At 38.9% G+C, this 20,727-nt stretch overlaps 1 protein-coding gene across 14 annotated transcripts in view; it reads left to right on the plus strand.

Annotated features, from left to right (window-relative positions):
• The window catches only part of atp2b2 (ATPase plasma membrane Ca2+ transporting 2), an 889,877-nt gene that overhangs the window by 316,786 nt on the left and 552,364 nt on the right, over window positions 1–20,727 (plus strand). For all 14 annotated transcript variants that reach the window (XM_073072083.1, XM_073072084.1, XM_073072085.1 and 11 more), the window contains one exon: window positions 4,392–4,457. The gene's annotated coding sequence lies outside the window, so the exon portion shown is untranslated. The remainder of the gene's footprint in view (window positions 1–4,391; window positions 4,458–20,727) is intronic.

Here is a 20,727-nt window from a genome sequence, read left to right on the forward strand (position 1 = left end):
AATCATGGTTTTGGCCTTGATTCAAGCTTTTTTTCTCTGGAGACTTTAGCTCTGAACAAGAGAGGTTTCTGTAGATATCCCCATGGTGACAATGTTTAGTTAAACAAGTGCAACTTTAGAGGACTTGTACAAGCCTCCCAATAGGTCATGTAGTAAAAGCAATTATTAATAATATAAAGAGATTTATCCTCCCTTTGAAACATCTAACAAAAGGTCAAATTGTTGAACAATACATAAGAGCAAGAAATAGAAACATGTAGTTGATAACTGAATGTAACTTGTAAATGGTTCAATGTATTGATCTTCCTTAAACTGTTTGTATTGACATCATCAGGAGGTAGGAGAGGGGAGTATAACAGTTACATTTAATGTGGGTAGCATTGAACTCCATGTGTATGTCTTGCTGTGTATTCATGATGAGACCTGTCTTATCTTTGACCAGACTAATTAGCAGAGCGATTGCTTAAGTAAACAGATAAAATATGTTTTTTTTCAAATTGAGGTAAAACATGGAGGATGCTTTGCCAAAGAATATGCTGGGCAGTAAAACTGGCAGGACTCAACAATTTATGCAAACAACTTGCGATGGTGCTCCTGTAGCTGATGTCCTGGTAGCATTTTAAACAGGATATGTTATCTTCAGAGACACATTTGGATAGTCAAGTCAAGTCAAGTCTCTTTTATTGTCATTTCGACCATGACTGCTGGTACAGTGCATAATAAAAATGAGACAACATTTTTCAGGACCATGGTGTTACATGACACAGTACAAAAACTAGACTGAACTACGTAAAAAAAAACACAGAGAAAGCTACACTAGACTACAGACCTATACAGGACTGCATAAAGTGCACAAAAACAGTGCAGGCATTACAATAAATAATAAACAGGACAATAGGGCAGTAAGTTGGTGTCAGTCCAGGCTCTGGGTATTGAGGAGTCTGATAGCTTGGGGGAAGAAACTGTTACATAGTCTGGCCGTGAGAGCCCGAATGCTTCTGAGCCTTTTCCCAGACGGTGCTTGGACGTTCCCCTTTTTATTACCTGGTCTCACAGCCTAACAATAATGTAACATTTTAATTCTCTGCTCTTTGAGATCCCTTACAGTTAATGACAGCAACTACTGCCCTGTGATTGATTATCCCACCTTCACCAACCTCAGAACCCCTAACGACAAACGCCCTACTTTGCTGCTGGCAAAGCGTGGCAAGGCACCTATTTGGTGTTAGACAATGAGACTAATCCCTCAAATTGCACCAGGCTTCCTGCTAGTTTAATGAATGACTAAAATCTGCTGTATATGTACTCAAATGTCAATTGGCAAATTTAGAATTCTATTTGGTAAATTCAATGAAGTGAGTTTGATAACTTTGAATCAATTTCTTTATTCATCCTTTCATTGATATCTTTGTCTTTATTTCTTCTAGACTTTACTATTCCTTACACTCTACGGTCTTAGTCCGATACAATATGGCTGCATGTGTCCTAAATCAGACTCATGTTTAAAACTAGAGGGCATAGATTTAAGTTAATAAAGGAAATATTTAAATGACATTTGGGAGCAAGTTTTTCATACAGTGTGGATGGCAGGTTTTTGGACTGAGCTGATAGAGGAGGTGGCATAGGTGGGAACAATTGAAATATTAAAAAGACATTTGAATAGATTCCATGGATAGGAAAGAAATGAATATGGGCAAACATAAATTAATGTAGATTGACATATCGAACAGCGTAGGCGGGTTGGGCCGTGTGACCTGTTTCCATGTTGCATAAACCCATGAATCCAAAGCAAATACAAATTAACATTATTTTAAGCACGCAAGTTATTTTCACGATGAAACATTAGATGAGAGAGTATTGCCACAGTTCTGTGGGTCAGCAGTGAGTGGGAAGTGACCTGTGCTGCTTTTCATGATATTTGCACCCATTTTATATGGATTTCCCCAGAGAGAACATCCTTTCTGAAGTTAACCCAACATCACTGCCTTACTCAGAGAAAAGATGCTGGTGAGGGGTATTTGGAAGTGTAAGTTAGTGAATCCAGAACAAGTCTTTGGCAGACAGCAAAGCTATTACCGGACAGTTTAGCTGGCTGTCAAATTTGTCAAAAGTGTTACAAATGTTTCTGAATGTCAAAGACGTTGAGAAAATAAATAGAAACTATTAAAATAGATGAATCCTAAAAATAAGGAAAGTACAAAATCTTTCATAAAATGTATTTTTATGAAATATGTATATTTTAACTACATGATTAAGTCATTAACTGATAATTTTGTTTAAATTGATTTGCAGCTCGAAGCATTAATAAGTATTCTGTTGGTTATTTGGAATTTGTGTGAAAGAAAATATGGATTTTCCCCCTTTTTTATAATGATTTCTTTAAAGAGCTCAAACTGTTACTGATGTGAAAATAAATTAGTTTGGAACTTCAAGCAATCATCAAAAGATTGCTTATGCATATCCTCAGCCAAATGCAATGTTTCATGATTTGGATCAAAGCATCAGATCATTGTCATAAGCAAGGAGCTCAAATCCTGAAGATTCAAACATCGCCTCAGTACATCTAGTTTGAGAATATTCTGTGCTGTATCAGTTATCATACCTTCAAAAGGATCATCATAGCTTGTCACGCCAGCCAGCCACTCTAGTGTTGTTTGGTTGATGTTGAGTTAGTGTCAGCTAAATCAGGTGAGAGTGCGGCAGTTGCGCAGAACGTGTTCAATGTTCTGCACCCTTTTACCACACTCATAGGATTCGCTGGTCTTTAAGCCCCACTTCACCATGTTGTCTCCCGTCCTACACACTCCCGCTCTCGCTCTGATGAGAGTGCACCCCTTCCGTCTGTCAAGCAGTGCCCCGTCTGGCAGCATTTCTGTGGGGTCTTGCACTGTATTGTTTGGTGGGGTTCTGGCTTCTGTTTGTTGCCAGAGGTCAATCCTGTATGTTTGGGGGGGGGGGGGGATGATCCGTGTGGTAGTTCCTCCACTGTAGCAAAGGATGAGGTTTATGGGTTAAATGGCTTTGTGATTTAGAATACATTTTTATTCGTGCAAGCCTTATTGAATTGAAGTCATGCTTGGAAAGAGACCATAGTCAAGATCTTCACAGTAAAAAGATGTGTGATAAATGTAGATGGGAACAGGTTATTTACCATAGTACTGTGACTGAGAAGCTAGAAGGTTGATGTAGATAATTAGTTTTGTACTATGAAACAATGATTGACCCACATATGAAATATTGAACTGTAAATCTGATATCCTGAATTTATGAAAGGAAGATAGTTTTGAGACAATCACTAACTGCCACTTAAGAGATTCAAATTTTATTTTTGTTCAAGTTATCAGACACTATCCAGTTGTAAAATTCTTTGGAGAGAGAACCAGCATGAACTGTTGAGAAAATGCAGCTGAACATTGAGGAATCTTCACTAAAGACCACCATTTTTAAGATTAGCATTTGAATCATTTGTTGTTAGCAGTGTCTCAAAAACTGGGTATTTTCAGTTATGAAGAAAATCTGTAGGCAAATGCATCAACTTGTAGTTGAATGATCCATTTGGTTTTCACTGCCAAATTTTTAGTATTCCAAGAACTTTTCTTCTCTCTCTAGTTAATGATAAGCAAAGTCAATTGCCCATCTATGAATAAATATGATTGGTCAGCAGTCTATGCAAATTTTCTACATTTTGAAAACAACATTCTTAAAGCAGACTAACATTATAAAAGAGGTATGTGAAGAAAGAAAGAAAAACATTATTATGTTCCTGTGTTTATTTTCAACTATCAGCAATGGAAGATGAAAAATCCAAGCTGACTTCTGCTGAAGGAAAGATCTTTGGATTAAGTATGGAGTGATATTCTGCAATTCTAATGACTAATTTTAGCTACCTCAAGTATTTCATTTAAATTCAAAATAATTTTAGCCACTGAGTTCTGTTGATGCCATATCAGTCAAAGGACCCTTCAGCATAAAGGATAGTTACTCGCATTACTTTTGAGTTCAGTTTTGTATCTGGACTAAGTTTGTACTGGAGTCTGAAGCATGGAAGTTCTTATGGAGTCAAAATTGAATATCCGTGAGCAGATGGCTGGCAAGTTGATACGATTTGGCCTCTTCCATCTCCTTAGCAAATTGTGCCTGAGGAAAATCTGTCAGTGATTGTCCAAGTCAGCTTGATCTTCCTTTGCAGGTACAGGTTATATCAGGGAAACCTTGCATATTGCTGCATGGATGGCACTCATTGTTGTACCAGCACATCTCCATAAAAGCTGATTCTTATGCAACTTCACCATGCTATCAGACTTCATAGCTTTTACTGAGCCTAGTGCATTTGACTGTCCATTAATATAAGGGATTCGACCTGAAACATTGACTTTTGTTCATTTCCTTAGATGCTGCCTGACTTGCTGAGTTCCTCCAGCATTTTGTGTGTGTCGCTTGAAGTGATCTGGCTTGATGTAAGTACCCATAATAACGAGGACCTCAGTAAGAAAGACAACAGATCATTCACATCACAATTTTCTTAATAATTGCCTTTGTCCCTTGGATTCTCCTCTACATAGCACAGAAAAATGGATAGATGGGTGTTTGCTTAATGGAAAACCTCCATTCATTCTTCAAGTATACACTGAATTAATATTCTCTAATCACATTCATTCTCTGTCCACTTCTGACCTCTCTTGTCCTTAACCTCCTACACTGTTTCTATGAAGCTCAAAATAAGCAAAACAAATCACAACTCATTTTCTGACTAAGCCTCTGGACAATTGTTTTGTAATGATGTTTTGCAATATTTTCCTTAAGTGCTTGCAGATACTGCTCCTCCCATTTTCACCTCTTCCTTCTGTAATTTATTTTTTTATTGAAGTTCATCAAACAAACATTTCCATAAGATGTATTTCAGACATTGTACATATACATCATATAATCATATATATCACAAAATCTCCACCAAATCTCCACTTTAATCTCTTCGTGCCTTTCACTCCATCACACACCTTTTATTCTTTCCCTTCCACCCCCCCCCCACCCTTGTTTGTGCCATTCACCTCTATCAGGTTCCAATTCCACCGTGAGTGGAAGTGGTATGGATGACAGTGTCTGTGTTTGCGGTGATGTAGGTAATCATTAGGAGAATTCCAAGTTCTGTTTTAATGTTAAGGTATAAGAATTCAAAGAAGCAGGAATCATTGTTGGGATGCTTGTAAGTTTATCTGGAATAGTTGTATGTCTATGCTACTGGTGTCATAGTACACACTTGACCGTGTCAGCCTCCGGGGTTTAGGTGCTCCAATTCTCTGGCGTATGGATAGTTGGCGCAGACCCTTTAAAGGGTCTGGCCTGCTCCGCTAATTGGCAGCCATGTTTTGGCACCAAGATTTGGATAGTTAAAGAGCACCTGAACTCTGGTTCGGTGCTCAATCATCAGCTCATCTTCGGTTCAGTCTGCGATTGCATTTAGGATTTCTGTCTCTTTTGGATTCTCGTCCAGTCTCGCCAGGTTCTCGTCTAGCATCTAATTCAGAAACCTGCTCTCGCCTCAGTCTCGAAATCGCTTCTTGATTCCAGCCTTGGATACTCCAGCCCATGGGGCCTCACCATCCTCAGCTAGGCCTCTCGTCACAACTGACTAGTCAGAATCAACATAAGGTTTATTGTTAAGCACAGTGAAAATCAAAAAAAAGTTACAGAAATAAATAAACAGTGTAAAAGACCAAAAACAAGCTAGTGTTCATAGACTGTTTAGGAATGTGATGGCAGAGGGGAAGAAGCTCTTTGTGAAATGTTGAATGTGGGTCTTTAAGCTCCTGTACTTCCTCCCTGATGGTCATAATGAGAAGAAGGCATGTCCCAGGTGGTGAGGGTCTCTAAGGATCGATGCTGCCTTCTCCCCTAGATTTGTTACCATTCTATGAAAATTTTATCTAATTAAGTGGTTGAGATTGATATTTTATCTTGATCATTATCAATCTGTCATTCAATTGTCTTTTTACTCACTGTTAAAATAATATAGTTGGTGGCTTAGATGCTGCCTGACCTGCCAAGTTCCTTTAGCATTACGTGTGTGTTACAGCATCTGCAGAATCTCTTCTATTGGTGGCTTTCCAATCCAGTCCACAGGGTTTAAGAGTCTCCGATGATATTTTAGACTGAACCCACCAGATGATAGAGATGGCATGATTTCTGCCATGAACTTATAAGGATCATATTTCTGCTGCACAGTCACCAGCATTCAACAAGACCATTCCAGTTGAAGAATTATCAATGACAACCAAAATTTATCAACTCCTTTGAGTTCATCAGATTATTGAAAATAACTGAATGGAGATAGTTATGACTTGTCTATGGAAAACATAATGCCAATGATAACCTAATGTGGAGGTGAGCACTTCAGCTTTTGACAGTGAAAGTTAGCTACTTCTGAGATTCCTCAGGGCAGTTCCAGCATGGTGGTTCCCATATTTCTGGTATACAAAAAAAAAGAATGAATTTAATACAAAAAAAACAGCCTTCCGTTTGATTCTTCTGCAAAGTTATGGAAGAAATTATAGGCGATATGGTAGCATAGTGGTTAGCACAATGCTTTACAGTATGGGCGACCCAGCTTTGGTTCCCACTACTGCCCGAGATTGCATGGGTTTCCTCCAGGTGCTCCGGTTTCCTCCCACAGTCCAAAGACATAACAGTTGATAGGTTAATTGCTCATTGTGAATTGTCCTGTGATTAGGCTAGGATTAAATTGGGGGATTGGTGGGCAGTTTGGCTCAGAGGGGCCTACTCTGCACTGTATGTCAGTATATAAATAATTAAGTCTGTTACCAATAATGTTATTAAGTAGCACCTAACTCACCAATATTTTGATCACCAGTGCTCAGTTTTAGTTTCATTAGTAAGACATGGCTCCAGTCCTCATTATTGATTGGCTTACAACTGTGGTGAACTACATATACCTGTCTGGACACGCCCCCCCCGCTGACTGCTCCTGTGGCTCCTCCCACTGACCGTGGCTCCTCCCACAGACCCCAGTATAAAGGCGATTGAGGCCTGAGCCCTGCCCTCAGTCTCCAGGATGTAGTATGGTGGTCAATTACTGCTTGTTCTTTCTTCCAGTCAATAAAAGCTAATATCTCGCCTCACGTCTCGGAGAGTTATTGATGGTGCATCAACAGCGCAGATAGGAGGAAAATGAATAGCCTTGACAACAATGCAGCTAACCAGGAAGGGTGGGACAGAAAAGTGCTGGAATAACTGAAGCCCATGATGGGAAAAGTCCTCACCAGCTGGAATCACCTTGCATAAAGGAAGACAGTTGTGATGGTTGGAGGGTCTGCAGGATCTCTGTACGGGATTTGGAGATGACAGCATTGTAGGCCGAACAGTCTTCAGATGGTTCAGCCTTGATCTTCTGACCCTATACTATTGGAAGTAAGGTCGTTTGTCGTGTTCATTCTTGATGCTTCAAGCAATGAAATAGTCTGTGTGTACGTGCAGCAAGACCAGGATCAGGGTTTGGGCTGTCAATTGCCAAGTTATATTTCGGATACAAATGTCAGGCACTAGCCTCTCACCCACCACTCTATAGTATTCATCATCATTATCATTAAGTGCCTAGTCATATGACGCGGGCGATCATGGTCTTCCTTTATACAGAGGTGTTTGCCATTGTCTTCTTCTGGGCGGTGACTGTACAAGTTGGGTGACCCCAGCCATTATCAATACTCTTCGGAGATTGTCTGCCTGGTGTCACTGGTCGCATAACAAGGAATTGTGGCATACGCCAGCTGCTCATATGACCATCCAAAGCCTACTCCCGTGGCTTCATGTGACTCTGATCCGGCGGGGTGAGGGGAGGTTCTAAGCAGGTGCTATGCCTTGCCCAAGGGTGATCTGTAGGCTAGTGGAGGGAAAGAGCACCTTATACTTCCTTTCTTAGAGACGCATCTCCCCACCCCCCCACCCACTAGCTATAGTACTACCAGTCTCAAAGCCAACATCGGATCCAGCACTAAAGTTACAGTTGTAAATACACCAGCTCTAAGCTCTATGATTGCAAAAGCAGGCCAGATATAGGATAACCTGGAGTAATTTCATGATCCATTGAAACCGTTCCACCACCATAAAGTATAAAATAAGGAGTATGAAGGAAAACTCTGCTCCTGCTAGATAACTGCAATATCAGCAAATCTGAAGAGATTGAATACCACATGATCAGCATTCCTACCCCTAGTAAGCTGATCATGAACTTCTTTCCCTTTCTGTGAACTAAGGCCATCCACAAGGTACCCCTAAGCAACTTGCTAAGGCTGTTTCTATAGAAAGATCCTTAACATTCATTTGAGACCATCCTAATATCCATTTAGGGACAAAAGCAGGTGGCAAATGGGGCTACCACCATCTCCAAGTTGTTGTCCAATTCTAAACTGGAAATGTAGTACCATTCCTTCATCATAGAATAGGTGACTTGCAACTTTGTTTTCTGCAGAAGGGAATTTGTACTGGCCTTGTTAATGACACCCACATTGAATAACATACTCTTAAAATTAATTCAGTGATGCAAAATTTCTGTCTGGTTGAGAACATAAATAATTGAATCTGGAATAAGAAAATGTGAAATCTGGTACACACTTAAAATTCCCCCACCATAAAGCTACTGTGATCTTTAATCTTTCAATGAGTCCAGTAAAAGTTGGGTTTAGAAACAAAAGTAAACTGAGTAACAGATATACTTAATTGAAGAGGAAATTAAGCTTAATGATATATTTATTATTTCCCTGGGCTATATTAACAATAAATAAATCAATTTAAATAGCATGCAAATCTACCGTGATTCCGCGATACAAATTACACTGACTAAATCAGGAGCCATAAATGTATTGAATGCCTATGTATTGTTTAAGATTAAACTTAGGGCAGCACGGTTAGCACAATGCTTTACAGTTACCACTGCTGCCTATAAGGAGTTGGTACATTCTCCCTGTGACTTTGTGGGTTTCCTCCCATAGTCCAAAGACGTACCGGTTGGTAGGTTAATTGGGCATTGTAAATTGTCCTGTGATTAGGCCAGGATTAAATCGGGGGTTGCTGTGCGGTGTGGCTCAATGGGCTGGAAGGGCCTATTCTGTGCTGAATCTCGATAAATAAAACATAGTTTTATAGAAGTAGGAGAACTGTATTCACCAGGCAAAATAAGCAAGAGGTTTTTCAGAAGAAATGCATTGCCAACTAAATGATACTACTGTCAAGATCATGTTTCTTTATTTACCTTATATGTTGACGGGAAAGTTAAATGCCAGGCTCAAAGTCTTTATTAAAAACATCTTCATAAAGCAGGGAATTTTACCCCTAGATACTAATAAGTATAATTCAACAGATTCATACTTATTTTTGCTTTTAAGCTAAGTCTTGCAAGTGTAATTGAGATAACCATATTGCTAAAGCCAAAGGCAATGAAAAGGAGTCTTTGCACATACTGCAGAAAATAAATCCAATTAATACAGTATATTAAATGTTTTTGGGAGATTAAGAACAGTGAAGGATGCTAATAATATATTGAATAATATCCATTCTTGGAATGAGTTCTTTGGAAGCCTCGGGCAACTCACATTTTCAGATTTTTAAATCTAATTGAATTAATAGTATCACTAAATCTTTAAAGAAAGATTGTGAACTCATTGAAAGATTATTAATCAACTGCAGTACAAGTCACCACTTTTAGGATATTTGCAAATGAATACAATTGTTAATTAGAAAACCTCAGAAAATGTTCAGGAGTGTCAGTGCATTAAAGACATTGACTTGAAGCCATGACCTACCGCAACCAATGTGGGAAGGCTAGATGTAGGCAGTTTCTGATTTGATACAGAACATTTCCCACTGGCATCTAAATGGAAGGTAAGTGTTAATGCTAACAGAATGTTTATGCATTGTATATATGATCTTGGTATTGCTGGACTGCAGTCAATATTCGCTGCATAGCTAAAATGTTGGGAGACTTTAGGCAGCCTTGAACTGTTTTGCTAAATTGAAATCATAAGACTTTATACTTCAATTTACCAGGCAAATCTAAATGTGTTTAAAATAATTGCAAATACTATTCTACAACTGGTGCTTGAATGGATGTAATGGTGTGGTAGGAATTAAGATATAGCAGCCTTTCTCAACCTTTTTGCCGCAGAGGAGCTCTTGAAATAATCTTCAGGTCTTATTATGACGCAAAAGAAAGCTATCAACCGACATGTCAGAATGGGAATGGGAACTCCTGCGTAAAAAATTATTATATCTGCAGCTCATGGTACTGTAATAAAGATAGAGTATAGGGCTTAGGAATATCTTAGAGTGATGGGAAAATACTTATTTTTTTCCTTTTTTATCTCTTTCTCATTCAAAGATTCAAAGTACATTTATTATCAAAATATGTACGTAGTATACAACCCTGAGATTCATGTTTCCGCAGTCAGCCACAGAACAAAGAAACACCAATGGAACCCATTCAAAGAAAATATCAAGCACCCAATGCGCAAAAAAAGAACAAATCGTGCAAAAAGTGGAAAAATGAGCAAAGTATACACAGAATGTTAAACATCAAACAACAGAGTCCTTGAAACAGTCTAGTAATATTCAGTTTAGTTCAGTTCAATTTTGTGCTGTGTCACTCTTTGCCTGCAGGCTGCAGAGCCAATCCACCAGCTCAAAGTCATGTAAAATAAAAGGTTCAAAGGTTTATTTTATTGTCAAAGAATGTATGTACAATACAAGTCTGCTATTCTCTTCTCCTGATAAACATGATAGCAATAAAAATGGAGTAACCAGATACACATATATATCATGAACTGCAGAGCCCTCTGAAAACGAGGCCAATTCACCAGTTTAACACTAGTGCATTAATTTAATTTATTTCTGATTACAGATATTCAAGCATTAAAAATGTATAAAAAAGTAAGATGTTTTCAATGGCTCCTTGATCTTAATTTATGTCCTCTTTGCTCTTTTTACATCCACATATAGATTCAGTCATAACATATTTTGCTTTTGCTTTTTCTTTTTTTATGATAATCTATACAAGCTCATGTTTAAATTTACTGATCAAGGCACAAATACACAAGAAAACTTTAGGAGATCTAGGCCTCATATGAAGCCAGTGATCATTAATGGAGAATGTGTGGAGCAGGTTAAGACCTACAAGTATCTGGGAGTACAGTTAGACGAGAAGCTAGACTGGACTGCCAACACAGATGCCTTGTGCAGGAAGGCACAGAGTCGACTGTACTTCCTAAGAAAGTTGGCGTCATTCAATGTTTGTAGTGAGATGCTGAAGATGTTCTATAGGTCAGTTGTGGAGAGCGTCCTCTTCTTTGTGGTGGCGTGTTGGGGAGGCAGCATTAAGAAGAGGGACGCCTCACGTCTTAATAAGCTGGTAAGGAAGGCGGGCTCTGTCGTGGGCAAAGTACTGGAGAGTATAACATCGGTAGCAGAGCGAAGGGCGCTGAGTAGGCCACGGTCAATTATGGAAAACCCTGACATCCTCTACATAGCACCATCCAGAGACAGAGAAGCAGTTTCAGCGACAGGTTGCTATCGATGCAATGCTCCTCAGACAGGATGAAGAGATCAATACTCCCCAATGCCATTAGGCTTTACAATTCAACCGCCAGGAGTAAGATATGTTAAAGTGCCGGGGTTAGGACTCAATGTATTTAAGTAAACTACTTAAGAACTTTTTAAAAGCTATTATTAATGCTTTTTGAGAGGGTGATTTTAGATGCATATCATATTTTTACTGAGTTAAGTATTGTATGTAATTAGTTTTGCTACAATAAGTGTATGGGACATTGGAAAAAATGTTGAATTTCCCCATGGGGATGAATAAAGTATCTATCTATCTATCTATCTATCTATCTATCTAATTAGGAGGAGTTACAGGCCTCAAGCCTTCCCTTGATTTCAATTTGATTGTAGGTGATTTGTCCTAGGCCTCAACTTCCCCTCCCATGCTAGATCTTCCTTCTTTTGATCTTATAAAAATATATTTACCTCTACTTCAAGGGCAGAGATTCACCATGCATTCAGTAAAGCTAGAAATAAATCAGTTTTTGGGTATAGAGAGAAGGAGGGAACTAAAGCTTAGGTCCATTACAGATTGGCAGGCAAGAAATTACCTAGAGTAAGGACAAATATATTGCAGCTGATTTGCTAGGCATATTGCAGCTCATAAGTCTCTCTACGGTGCAATGATTTCAGAAAATGTGCATTTATTGAGATTTATTTGTCTTATTCAGAATACCTTGGATTAATTATATTTCTTTTCACAATGCACCATTTTCAACCTGTGTTCTACTCTTTGCATTGTTCCATAATACCCTTATCATTTCTTGTGTCACTTAACCTCTCCTGTTGAGCATTTTATAAAATCTTTCTTTTTTATTTCTTATTCCTCCTCCTCCCCCTCTTCCTCCTTTCTTTGTATCTCATGTTTATGTCTGCATTTTCCAGTTCTGCTAAAAGCTTATTGACCTGAAGCATTAACTCTGATTCTTTGTGTGATGTGCTCAATATTTTGAGGGTATTCTGCTTTGAGATTTTCAGCATCCTGTGTATTTTGCTTTTCCCACAAAAAAAAAGTTCCTAATTGTCTAAAGAGTGCAGTTTACAGGTGTACCAGAACTAAGTGTTTATTTGTTCATTTACAAGACCTGGTCATCACTGGCAAGTCTAATATTTCTTGTCCATTTCTAATTGCCTTTAGGAAGGTTAGGGACCAGTGACAATGAGTGATTGAAGAAACATTTCCAAGTCAGGATCCAAGTTGCAACATAACTTGCTAACTTTAAACCCACTGCCTTGACTAATAAAGGCAAACATGCCATATGCTTTCTTAACCACTCTGTCAACCGGCGTAGCCACTGGTTGATACTCTGCAGATGGTGGTATTCCATGTGCAGTTGTTCATTTTGATGATAAGTGTCATGGCCTGGGGAGGTGCTGTTGGAGTAGCTTGAGTGAGTAATAACATTGTAGTTTGTAGATTGGATATGCGTGATAGCTGATATATACTTCTGAAGAAGAGATTGAGTGTTTAGTTTGGTTGATGGAACAGCAATTAAGCATGCTGCCCTGTCCTAGTTTGGAGGTTCTTGAAAATTGTTGATGCAAGTGCAACAAGCAAGTGGAAGCTATTCTCTCTCACTTTTGGCATATGCCTTGAGATGGTAGTTAGTCCTTGTGGTAACAGGAACTCAGCCACTTGCTACAGGATTCCCTGTTTCTGATCTGTTATTGTAGCCACAGTTGAGTTGAATTTCTGGTACTGGTTACCCCGAGATCATTGGTGGTTCTGCTACATCACCATCTGGTATGGGAGTGGGGGTGGGGCTCTGCACAGGATCTAAAAAAACTGCAGGAAGTTGTGAACTCAGTCAGTTCCATCGTGGGCACCAGCCTCCCCAGCATCCAGGATATCTTCAAGAAGTGATGCCTCAACAAAGGTGGCATCCATCATTAAAGGCCCTTAATCGTGAACATAGCCCAGCACATCACGCAAACCAATCTTCCATCCTTGGACTCACTTTACACCACACGCTATCGGAGCAGTGCTGCCAGGATAATCAAGGACAAGACCAACCCAGCCAACACACTTTTTGTCCCACTTCCCTCCGGGAGAAGTTCAGGAGCATGAAGATTTGTACGGCCAGATTTGGGAACAGCTTCTTTCCAACTGTGATAAGACTGCTGAACAGATCCTGACCCAGATCTGGGCCGTACCTTCCAAATATCCGGACCTGACTTGCACTACCTTACTTTCCCTTTTCTATTTTCTAATTATGATTTATAATTTAAATTTTTATTATATTTACTTTGATTTGTACTTCAGGGAGAGTGAAGCGCAGAAACAAATATCACTGTGATGATTGTACGCTCTAGTATCAATTGTTTGGTGACAATAAAGTAAAGTATAAGTATAAAGTATAAATCAACCAGGACATGCCCTCTTCTCATTGTTACCATCAGGACGGGGGTACAAGAGCCTGCAGAGACACACCCAATGATTCAGGAACAGCTTCTTCTCCTCTGCTATCAAATTTCTGAATGGACATGGAACCCATGAATACTATCTGGTTAAACTCTTTGTTTGGCGTGTGCACTGCTTGGCACATTGGTGATTTTAATGTTATCACTTATCAGCCCATGTCCAAATGTTGTCTTGACGTTGCTGCATATAGGCATGGATTGCTTCATTTGCCAAAGAGATGTTCTAGCTGAAACAATGTTTAGAACATGTCATTGTATGAATTCTTCTTTGCAATTAGGTATAACAGAAAGTAGCATTCAAAATAATGACCTACATTTAATTACTCAGGAAACTAAAGTATTTGGCTGAAACCACTAAGTACTTTAAAGTTTTAGAATGTGATATTTAATTTCAAAATGAATTTGGAGGGCTGACTTACTTACTTTACTTTATTGTCACCAAACAATTGATACTAGAGCGTACAATCGTCACAGTGATATTTGTTTCTGCGCCTCGCTTAAATACTGAGACTTACCAATAATAAAGGACGGGTGGTTGTTCTCCTTATGACTACTTGACTCTCCTGTAAAACTGAAATGAGGCAGTTTACTACCACTCTCCTGCACAGTCCTCTATTCAACCCACGAGACTCCTGTGACCTTTTACCCCAGCCTTCAATTTTACATATTTAGATCTTAATCTATCAATGCATCAGCATATTCTTTTCAGAGTATTACACAATGCCACCTTAATATTTTCTAGCATTGTATTTTGAAATGCTTTTTTTGTTTTTTTTTAAACCAAATTTGAGGTGAAATGCAAAACTGAAGTGCAAAATACTAATTTTGGGTAACAAGTATTTTCCCTTTATTGTGCAAATGTTGGCATCCTCAATTTTCAGATCAAAAAGGGAATATCTTACTTAGTATCTTCTCAGTTCATAGTTTGCAGAGGAATCTCGCTCCACTCTCTTATTACATGTCTCATCAACTTCTGTATCAAAGTTTCCATTTCGCACAGAACACCTTCAAGTAATCTCATAGGTAGATGTTCATATTCTGTATCTATCTAAATGTAACCTTCTGCTGGGAGATTCAGCTCTACGAAGGTGTACTGGGAATATCCAAAACAAGCTGAAGTGACTTGTTTATCAAATTGATTAATTTTTGGTTTTTTACATTTTATATGTTGGACATGGACATTTTTCACTAGACGAGCATTTATTTCCCACTGCTTGAACTAGGTGGTTCATGAGGGTATTTCTAAGACCTGTTAAGAGTCAAGCAAATTACTTAGGTCTGGAAATACATATGGATTTGTCCAGCAAAACGATGGTTGATTACTTTCAGATGGATACTTAATCCTATCATTCCTCAGATCTTGATGAATCAGGAAGGCTCGCAGGTGTTGCATGCAAAAATCAGTCAGCATAATTTAATATTTATGGTTACATTTATCTTGCTGGTGTTAAAATGCATAGGTATATATAGGTGAACCTACAGACTCACTTTCAAGGACTCTACAACTCACTTTCTCTGTATTATTTATTTATTTATTTACACAATAAATCTTCATTTGCACATTGGCTGTTTATCAGTATTTATTTATGTATAGTTTTTCATAACTTCTATTTTATATCTTTAATTTTCCTATAAATGCCTGTGAAAAATGAATCTCAAGGTAGTTTACAGTGACATACCCATACTTATGATAATAAATTTACTTTGACTTTAATGCTTCTCCTATTTCAACAAGTGGTAATCTATATATAAAAAATATGTAAAATCTAATACAATTCAAAAATCACTAAATAAATAATATAAATTTTCTACAAATTTTGGAAGCTGCATTGTCTACAGAAGGTAATACTCTTTTAATCTTCTGTTAAGTCCATATCCTTGACATGGTTAATGAAGTGTCTCCATATATTCTCAAATATCTGCTGTTTAGACTTTAATATATAGGTTATCCTTTCCAATGGGAGACTTGATAACATCTGCCTTATCCATTCAGTAGCGCTTGGTCTGTGAGTACTTTTCCATAATTGTGCAATACATTTTTTAGCATGAAGTAAACTGAGATCTATAAATAGGAGAAGCATTTTTTTTGTGTTTTCTTTTGTGTGTGTTGTCTTGTTTGTTGTGTTAATACAGCAACTTCTGTATTTTCTGAATAATATAAGAAGGTATAGGAAGGTAAAAGCTGTATTTCATGGTATTAAAATGCAAATAAACATATTGTGGCAAAAAAAATTTCCCTTTGACTTAGTAGTAAACAGTTGGTGCATGTTCCCTATAATCCTGATAGGCTTTTAGAAGGCAAAAGCATTAGCCATCATCATTATCATTTTGTGCTGCATTATATGACATGATTGATCATGGTCGCACAACCATGATTGTTCTTGGCAAGTTTATCTACAGAAGTGATTTGCTATTGCCTTCTTCTGGGCAGTGTCTTCACAGAATGAGTGACCCCATACTCTTCAGTGATTATCTGCCTAGTTTCAGTGGTTGCATAACTGAGCTTGCAATCTGCAACAGCAGCTCATATGACCAGCCACAATTGCTCCCATGGCTTCACGTGACCCTGATTGGTGGGGAGGGGGGTGTGGTGCTACACCTCACCCAAGGGTGACCTACCGGCTAGCGGAGGGAAGGGGTGCCTTACACTTCCTTTGGTAGAAACATATCTCCACCCGCCCACCTGAAATTTGCCAGATAATTAATAATTTTAGTAAACTTGTTTTAATAAGTGATATTTCATTTATTTGTTACTTACAAATTAGGGAAGCAGAAAAATACAGTGGATGCAAAGCAAAACAAGTATCATTTAAAAAGATAAAAGCAATATGCAACCAAAGTGCATGAGGACCTCATGTTTTCTTCTCAATAATTGTAATTTTAAAAATATTTAGTTTTATTTATTGCCTATCCCTAATTATCCTTGAGATGGTTGTGGTAAAAAGGATTCTCAAATCCCATCAGTCAGTGTTGACCAAAGTACTCGCATAGTGTTGTTAGGGAGGGAATTCTTGGTTTTAGTTGCAGCAGCTGTGAAAGAATGGCAAAATATTCCCAAGTCAGAATAGTGTGTGACTTCACTAAAATTACTGCATGGAAGGAAGTTGATCAGTTTAATAGGATTAGACTAGTTCTATACAAAAGCAGGCCAACTAATTCTATTCTGTCTCTCTTTCACCTTAGTCCAGCAATGTTACTTTCCTTTCATATTTGGAGGGAAAAATACACGTTTAGCTCTTGTCCAATTCCCTTAAGAATGTGATAAATGAAACTTGCCATCATCCATCAATAGAATATTCATTTCATTTGACAAACAAACTCTTAGGCTTCCAGTTGGGTACAAGTATCAATTTTACTGTTGTTTCAGTGACAGACTCTGCCATCTTCATCATAGAAGATGCCTGGGCATGCCTATTCTGGTGGTGTTTATACCCCGGTCATCCATCCTTCCAGATTGGTTAGTGCTCGTCCAAACAGGTTTCTGCTGTCCTACCTTGTTTACAATCAAGTTCCACTTCTTATTTAGAGTGAGTCCTTCAACTTTGTTAAAAAAAAAAATTTCCTCCAGTTTTATTTCAATGACTTCCTTCACCAGATAGTCCCAAAAGCCATTAGTGTGGCACAGTAGTTCTCTGCCATCAAAGTCAATCTTATGGCCATAGTGAATGCAATGTTCTGCTGCTGCCAATTTCACAAAACTACGGTGAATTCCAGGAAGAAAAGCAGTGCGTGCGAACCTCATGGCGAGAAGGTTGCTAGTATTTGATTGCTTGTAAGATCGCTCTACTACCAGAGAGGGGAGAGCACAGAGAATGCTACCCAGATTTTTGCTTTTGGATATGGATATGGATATGAATATGAACTCGGTCTATGGACAGTGGACTTTTCATCAGTCTTATAAGTTTTTATATCTGTGTTTTTCATTCAATCTTTCTTGCTTTTTTTTGTGGGGGGGAGGGGTATTTTGGGGGGTTGATGTACCTGTTCCGTTTTTGCGTCCAAAAGTCTGGTATTTTATAATTGTAATAAAGGGCATGTTGTAGGTGCATTAGAAATTCAGGAAATGGGAGAAAGTTGACACAGTCTAGTGCAGGGGTTCCCAACATGGGCTTCTCAGAATGGTATGGGTTCTTGGCATAAAAAGTTTGGGAGCCCATGGTCTAGCGTGAAGGATCAGAGAAGAGGTAAGGTTAGGAATGGAGGGAAAGGGAAGAAAGATCTGGTAGGGACATTGGAATTCAAGAGTTGTTGAAGTTCAAACCAAGGGGTGGACTTTCCACAGATACCACCTGACCTACTGAATGCTTCAGATTTAAAGCATTACAGCTTTTGGTTTTCTTCTATAAAATAGCCTTATGCTTGTGCTCCTGGATGTGGCTATTAATATAACTCAGGGTCCCTTGAGAATTTTTTGCAGCTCTCTCAAGCTGACCTGTTCTCTTCAATGATTTACGCATTTTTACTTTCAGATCTTTGTGCTCCTGGATTCTTTTTTTCATAGTTGTGCCCTCTAATTTTTATTGCTGCTGTTTATTCTTCCAAAATGAGGGACTTTGCATTAAATTTCATCAATCACCAGCTTGTCTATATCCATTTCATGTATGGTGTTATCTTCCTCACAATTCATTACAATCCCACATGATATGCCTTGGACAAATTAGGAAATTGTGCCTTGCTCACTTATTTATTGAGAAAAACAGAAAAACAAAATGGCACCTGGGGAAAACCACTGTATACTTTCTTCTAGACCAAAAGTAAAACTGTTCTCGATTACATCCTGTCATTTAATCCATTTTCCACCTGTACTGCTTCTACCCTATTTATTCCATCCTGTTGATGAAGTTTTTATGTTTCTCTTCATCAAAAGCCTCATGTTCCGTATTGTGGGGATGAGGAAGAATTTCTTTAGCCAGAGAGTGGTGAGTCTGTGGAATTTGTTGAAATAGGCAGCTGTGGAGGCCAAGTTATTTGGCATATTTAAGGCAGAGGTTGATAAGTTCTTGTTTAATTAGGGCATGAAAGGTTACCTGGAGAAGGCAGGAGAATGGGGCTAAGAACAAAAATGGATCAGCCATGATAAAATGGTGGAGCAGACTCGATGGGCCAAATGGCCCAATTCTGCTCCTATATCTTAGGGTGTAATGGAAGGTCCATATACCCCCAACAGCTTTGTGTTACATCCTAAAACTCTTTCAATCAAGTTAAACAAACAGAATTTACATTTCACTTCCATTAATCAATTCGTACTCGACTTGTCCAAATGATTGCTAACTCTGACCCTGATTCTTTTTGGAATTTTCCTCAGGCTTTCAGTTACTTGCATGAGAACTTATTCACGGCAATGTTTCCATGCATCTGAATCCCTCAATACTATTAGGTGATAGAAATAGTGAGTTTTGGAGTTACCATCAATACAAAAATTGATCAGAACTGGATTTGCCACATCAAGTGACTTACCTACTGACCTCCGAGAGCCTTCACCCATCATCAATTAGATACCACATAGGAGTGATTACATTCTTCATTATCATCGTCATTCTGTGCCGTGGGCGGTCATGGTCTGTGATGGTGCCTGACTGGCTGGGTCCTTCCAGCATTCTGTGTGCTTGCTTTGGATTTCCAGCGTCTTCAGACTTTATCCGTGACCATGATTTTTCTTGGCAAATTTTTCTACAAGAGTGTTTTGCCATTACTTTCTTCTGGGCACTCTCTTTACAAAACATTATCAATACTCTTCAGAGACTGTCTGCCTGGTGTCAGTGGCCATATAACTAGGACTTGTGATATGAACCAGCTGCTTATACAACCACCCATCAGTACCTCACTTGACTCTGATTGCAGATGGATGGGGTGTTACGCCTTGCCCGAGGGTGACCCCTAGGCTAGCAAAGGGAAAGAGTGCCTTACATCTCCTTTTGAAGTGGTGGATCTCCACTCTGCCACCTATCAATTTCATTAGGGGTCCTTATTGAGACCCGAGGAGAAATTCTGTTTTAATGTAAACAAATTTACTGCCAGCTCATTTCTGGAAATAAACTTGATTTCCATGTTTAGATCAATGGCATTATTAGGTCTAAAGCAGCATCGGTGAGCGTTAATTCCATTTACTGGCACTTGATGAACTCATCGTTCTGTTTCCAAATGTCTGGTGGAATGGGAATTGACTGGAGTGGATGAGGTAATTTAATATTTTGATAGGTGTGTACCAGTGTTACAGGATGGCGGGGTGGAGATATGTCTCTAGCGAAGGAGGAATAAGGCAGGACACCCTTGGACAAGGTGAAGCAACTGCTTAGCCCCCTGATCAGGGTAACGTGAAGCTATGGAAGCAGGTGATGGACGGTCGTATGAGCAGCTGGTCCATATCACAAGTCCCGCTTATGCAACCACTGATGCCAGGCAGACAATCTCTGAAGAAAATTGATAATGTCTAGGGTCACCCATCTTGTAAAGACACTGCCCAGAAGAAGGCAATGGCAAACCACTTCTGTAGAAAAATTTGCCAAGAACAATCATGGTTGTGGAAAGACCATGATTGTTCATATTATATGACACGGCTGATACACCATCAATAACTCTTTGAGACATGAGGCAAGATGTAGGCTTTTATTGGCTGGAAGAAAGAACAAGCAGCAATTGACCACCATACTACATCCTGAAGACTGAGGGCAGGGCTCAGGCGCCAATCGCCTTTATACCGGG

Source organism: Hemitrygon akajei, chromosome 19, assembly GCF_048418815.1.
Source record: "Hemitrygon akajei chromosome 19, sHemAka1.3, whole genome shotgun sequence".
NCBI classification, from domain to species: Eukaryota; Metazoa; Chordata; class Chondrichthyes; order Myliobatiformes; family Dasyatidae; genus Hemitrygon; species Hemitrygon akajei.